The following is a 6,760-nucleotide window of genomic DNA, read 5'->3' on the forward strand; positions in this document are numbered from 1 at the left end:
CCCAGGTGGTCATGACAGAGAAAATTACTCACAGAAGTCATGTCAGCATTTCTGGAAAGAAATCTACCATACAGGAAAGACTTATAAATGATCTCCCTTGCTACAGTATGTTCTTTATAAATGCTTACAAGGGGGGGGGGGAAACCCGAAAGAAAGAGTTGAGTATATTTAGAGTTGAAACTTTGTGGTTGAAGTGTCAGGAGCAAGTTGCCTCCCAAAAAGCAATCCAAAATAAAATAATTCATGTGTTAGCAGACACCAGAATACTTGTTAAAATAAAGTTTGGCAGAGTGTACATGTTTCAAGAGCTGTGTGCAGAAAGGGTGCATCTTGAATGAATTCTCAGTAATAAAACCAATCTTTCAGTGGTTCTATCTTTTCTATAACAAGCTATCACATTCTCCTGTTGAAATGCAACCCGCTGTGAAGGGATCTAATGAAATAGCATTTGAATAGTTCTTAACATCAAAATGCTTTCCAGTTTTTTTATTAACTCTGCTTGTTAGATAATTCTTACTTTCATTTCACAGGGGAACTGACCTGAAGATAGGGGCTGAGTTCATAGATAACGCAAAGCCAAAATAAGGGTTGCTTGGGTTTGGCTTGACCCAATCCACGACTCCAGAAATTGTGTGTCACACCATAGTTGTGATACGGAAACCCATACCGTGACTTGACGGAGGCTTTCCAGGAGTTATTTTACACCATGAAACTTGATCTATTAGTAATGTTGTCCCCACTTTATGATCCCTCAAGTTTCTTTTATAATTTTTAACAACTCCTTTCTTCTGTCATTCACTTCAATTAGAAAGCAGATTGTGCTCTGATATCTACAACAGGAAACAGACTAATTGAAGACAGAGCAGCTTGGAACAGGATCCATAGGAATAAAGTCTTGCAAGTGTAATTTGTCTACTTTATAATTTGTTCCCTTTTATGTCCATGCTACTTACTATTGGTCTTCTCAGAAACCACTTTCTCGTATGATCCAGCTGTAGGGAAAACAGCAAGGAATCTGACCAGATGTACAGGAAGGAGTGGGCAGCTGCACAAAAGAATACCATGGCATGCACATTTTCCTTAATGAGCATGGAACTGGGGAATAATTGTGCTTCCTAAATAAATTTTTCAACAATGTCATCAGGCATGGAGGGATTAAGAGAAAGTAGAAAGGTCATCTGACCCAACTGCAAATTTTCCAGGCAATGGTGTTATTTCAGTTATAGAGTGCTATGATGAAGTACAGGTAAGATGTGTAGGAGTTTTTGACCGCATGAGATTCTGTGAATCAGCATATACGACTCCCGCTTTAGTACATTTCCCATTAGTTGCTATTATTATTATGGTTTATCACAGTCAGCCAGGTGTTTAGACTGGATGTGGCATTTCTGTCCACCTATAGAGTCCTTCCCAAGCACCTGGGATAGGCAGATGTTGTTGTTTAATAATATTAAGGGTAGCATTGCAGGATGTAACCTGTTCTAAGTAAAGCTGCCTTTTGCAATAGACTGATGGTGATTTTGTCGATGATGATGATGATTTCTTTTTTTCTTTTAAAAAGCTTGTTATAAAAGATGTCATTATGCACTGAACTTGGACCCTTATGCCTTAGCAAACTCTGAATACAATTTCTGCATGCAGGTTCTATGATTTCTAGATTAGGATAAAAAAGAAACCTTATGTAAGCAAAGGGGCTGCGTTGCTTTGTCATTTGAATCCTGATTTAATATTTTATTCACCTACAATATAGCCCTTGTAACTCATCAACTTTTCTGTGGCAAAACCACCAGCAAAATGCTACACTATTTTGAATAGTAAAACCCATGTGCATCCATGGGAGAGCATGAAGACAAATATTTCAGATGTCTTGGCTTTCATTCTCAAATGATGACCTCTACTTTAGGATAAATGTGCACAAATAAAATTTACAGCAACTGACTAGAACTCAATTTAATCTACAAGGTCAGCCTTATTGTCAGGCAGAGTAAGGCAACCACTGTGGGCAGCAGGTTTTGAAAAGGCAGCAAATTCTCATTTAACTTGTGCTTTTGGGATTTCTGCTTCATATGCTTAGTTAACTTGGCTGGTGATAGATCCTGATTTGAGTGGGTAGGTGCTGTCTGGTGCTTTGCCTCAGGCAGCGAAATGTTATAGGCTAACATTGGCAATCCATTCAGTCCCAAATTCACTATTTGGGGATCATTAAAAGATAGTAGATTCTGGTCAAAACTATCTGTCTTTATCAAGTCCTGAACTATCTGGTTAAAAAAGTAGTGTTGTACTGTATATATTGGATACATTATCCCCATCTATCACATTGTTTCATTCATGATGCAGAATAGAAGAAGGATTTCATGGTGTTCTACCTTCCATCTCTATCCTCCCGATGGGTTAAATGAATGGGTTAAAGTTGGAATAACCAAAGGACACTCCCTCTCAGACTGTCCATGCTAATTACCCACAATATTATACCCTTGTGACTCTGGATATATTAGGGAGGATGGATGGATGGATGGATGGATAATGTCCTGTGCCCCTTTTATTTCTGGCCTGTTGTTCATGTTTCTCTCTCTTTCACCCTGCTTTGCAGGGATTTGGTCCCACTTTGCTACTTAACTGTTGTTGACGTTTGCTGATGTTTAATAACTAAACATCAAGCTGAATTTGCTAGCTGAACTGAGTAGCACATGTGCTTACTCTGACCTGGATACAGATTGACTGAGAGTGTGCTGGGTGCATACTAAACTGGAAATTACCCACAGGAATATTCTAACAGTTTAAAAGTCGCTAAACTGCAGTACAGAGGCCTTTTTCTTTCTTCATAAAAATTCAGCCACCACGTTCTAAATCAGTTGTATAGAAAAGATATCCTCTGTTCTCAACTAGGAATACTCATTCATTCATTCACTCATCAATGCGTACAGGCTGCTCCAATCACTACTGAGTCTATGTAGTGTTAAATTCCTCCCCTCTGTAACTGAGATTAAAACAAAATACAACCAATGAATCAAAACCATAAAACCACAACATAAAATCCTGCAAATCCTGCAATCCTACTTGCAATCCCTCCCCCCTATTAAAACCAGGACCATCAGTAGAAGGACAAGCATCTCATTCAACCTCCCAGGTCTTGTTTAAACAGCCAAAGGTCCCAGGTCTTTGTGGATTTTCTAAATGCCAACAGAGAAAGGGCCATTCAAAAGTCTGAGGAGATGCCATTCCAAAGGAAGGGCATGCTTCCACAGTTCCTGTAGATGGCACTTTCTGAGCAAGGGGTTGTAGAGAGAGACTGCCCTATTTGACCTTATTGGACAGGCAGATGTTATTGAGAAGGCAGTCCTGAAAATATCCAGGCCCTGAATCATGCAGGACTTTGAAAGTGTCAACCAGTATTTTGAAGTGTATTTAGAAGCCAACCTTAATCAGCGCAGCTCCTGAAGTAGCAGGGGCATGTAGCGAGAGAGCCAGAAGCTAACTTAATTCACAATATTTGAATCTGAAACATTTTTACTGTATTCTTTTCTTGTCTAGCTATTTTTTTGTTTCAAGATATAGCAAATGGATATCAGTCTCGCCAGAACTCCATGCAACAAAGTTTATCAGTTAGCTAAAAACTATTCCATATTTTTTCCAATACTGTTTAGAAGCTGCTTCTTTGCATCCTATCAGAATAGCAAAGCCTGATTTAGTTTAATGTAAATCCCATTTCCTTCAATATACCTGCTATAAGTGTGACTAATGACTTTCGGTATTGCAACCTTAAACTGCTTTGACTCCCATGTGTAACCCACATGGAAATGAAGCCTGTTGAAGAAATCCCATTCCAGATTTCAACACCTTCCTCCTCTTTGGCCATGATGATGGCCTGATGTTCTGTCTTAACCATGTAAAAAGAAAAACAAAACACACCAGTGTTTTGCCATTTTTCCTGTTCCTTGGGCTAGAAAGGGAAAATGGGAGAACTCATGCCAATTTCACTTAGGTGGGCTTTTTTTTAAAAGACAGGTCCAATTTTCTATTGTTTCATCAAAATGAAGTCCAGCTTTTCAGAATTCCAGTGAAGTGTGTGTTTGTGTATACACAGACATAGACACACACGAACACATATCTCCATAGAGATGAGGTACCAGTGATTGGTAAGGAAGATGGTGTTCCTATTACAGTGCACAGTAGCCAAATTGGTGTTTAGGGGTTTACCCACAATGAAATGAAGTGTAGCACAGCACCACCTGAGTCAATACTACTTGGAAGAAAGTACGTTTGATACATAGCAAGAAGAGGTGGGTGGAGGTTGCCTTTCTGGTGGGCTGGCAAAGGCTGGTCTTTGCATTCCTGCCCTCAAGAAATGGTCAGTGGCCTGTACTGGCCCTTGGGCAAGAAACCCAGTTGTGCAGATCAGCCCTAAGTCTAGTTCTAAGCCAGTATCTCAATGTTTATTTTTTCAAGCAGCTGAAGCTGTATGGATCATAGAGCCTATCAGCAGTGCCATATATTTCTTAATGCCTAGAAATAGCAAGTCTCCAACTGTTTTGGATAGTGCCCACATCTGAAACCATGTTATGAACACTCACAAAATGGTTGCAATGTGCTGTGGCCAGTTACGAAGCACCCATTTCCTGAAAGGTACATTAGTAACTTGGTTTCCCACCAAACTTCTGTAGCCCCTCCAGGTGCATGTATTTTTCCCCCTCTTTCAAACAAATCTCTGGACCACTTTTATTATCTTAAGAATACTTCTGAAGCCACTTATGCTACATTATTGACTTTTGTTGAGGGAGAACCTAAACAAGAGACAAATTGGAAATGGAAGGTTACACTTGCCATTGATTTACTTATATGCAATTGACAGAAAGATTTAATTTGAATAAGAAGATTTATAACTTTGCAGTTGAGAAAACTCAGTTTGAACTGGACATGTGTATTAACGATGAGCATGTTATTGCTAAGATGTACAAACTTTTATTGAAAATGAATATGGAAGATGACTATGTATAATTAAATGGGCAAAGAATTTTGGATACAATATCATGCTTGATGAATGGGAGAATATATGGAACAAAGGTTTGAAATTTACGCTGGAATTATAATTTGAAAGATAATTTTTATAAGATAATGTATCGGTACTTAACACCTGATAAATTGTTGAAGATGTATAAGGGAATGTCAAATACGTGTTGGAAATGTTCTCAAGGTAAAGGTACTTTTTATCATCTCTGGTGGATTTATAAGAAAGCTAAGACTTATTGGGGCCAGTTATGTATTTAATTCAAAGGATTCTTAAGGTCAATATACAGTTGAAACCAGAAATTTTTCTTTTAGGTTTGATGAACAATTTGAAAGAAAATTTGGGACTTTGTTTTTATACATGGTAACAGCAGCAAAGTTTTTATATATGCAAAGGTGGAAGAACTTACAAATTCCTACAGTGGAAGAATGGATGGTGAAATTAATGGAGCGAGCAGAGATGGCAAAACTGACTGCATTGATTAAAGAAAATAATTTGTTTAATTTTGTTTCTACTTGGAAACCACTTTTGGACTTTTTGCTTGAAACTGAAAAAGATGAAGTTTTGATTCTGGGATTTGACAATTAGGATTGTATAAGAATATAGAAATAATGTATTATATAGTTAAAAATAGAGTAAGAGGTTAATGCACTTTTATGTTTGTATTTGCACTGAAGATGGTCGGAAGTCACTCTTTTTTCTAGGTTTCTCTCTTGTTATTTTTGCACTTTTAAGTTTGTTCTTTTTCCATTCTTTCTATTCTTATATGTTTTACTTATATTCTGAAATTTAATAAAGTTTCTTTAAAAAAAAAGAATACTTCTGAAGCTGAGAGACAGGTAGCATCTGACTAATTTTGTCTTGATTGGGAAGATAAGGTGGTGAGTGCTTGGATGGGAAAACTTCAGGGAATTCCAAGCTTGAAATATTGAAAAAAAAAAAGCATTCTGGAAAAAGGCAATGACAAGCCACTTCTATTCTGTTTCCAAGGCTGAGTTCATGAATGCACCAGGAGCTGAGCTCAACTCAAAACAGCCCTTAACTTTCAGGGCAACGGCAAGTGCCAAAGAGGTGTCCTTATGTCATTACTCTTGTGCCTCCCTGCATAGGTTGCTTAACCACATTAATTCCTGATAAACTGCCACTGAAATTCTTTTCAAGGAAACTATCTTAAGAGCTCAATCCCACAATGATCAGTTATGTCTCATGAAAATGTCTGCAGCTGTCTGAAACAAATCAGCTATAATAAACCATTATTTAGCACTCAAGAGCTTAGCCATCAGTCTGATTTAAGACTATTGTGTAAAAGCCATAATTTTATTCCAAACAGATCAGCTTTTTAATTACACTGGGGATTGTGCCCCACAATTCCTGCATAGGAGCCATTCAAGCACTTGATTCAGGGTGTCAGGCAAACCCAGACAACTCTGCTGAGTAATTTAGTCAAGGTAAGGGCAAGGAAGATGGAAGCAAGTTTACTAAAGCATAGACCTGTTAAACAGAGAGATGGAGCTGGCATAGAGTGGTTGCTGGATGGATTTTTTATTGGGGCCTCAACGCAGTTTATTGAGTTAAATTGTTGTTTTTAACAACAATTGGGTTTTTTTTTCGCCTGCCCAGAGTTCCTTTTAGTAGATAGGCAGCTGTATGAAAAAGAAAGGGAGGGAGGGAACGCATGCTTTCTGTAACCAACACACCTGTTTCTACCCTGCCTGGAACCAGGCTTATAAGATCAGCTTTTTTCTATTGATTGAA

This window comes from Candoia aspera, chromosome 3 (assembly GCF_035149785.1).
Source record: "Candoia aspera isolate rCanAsp1 chromosome 3, rCanAsp1.hap2, whole genome shotgun sequence".
Lineage (NCBI taxonomy): Eukaryota > Metazoa > Chordata > Lepidosauria > Squamata > Boidae > Candoia > Candoia aspera.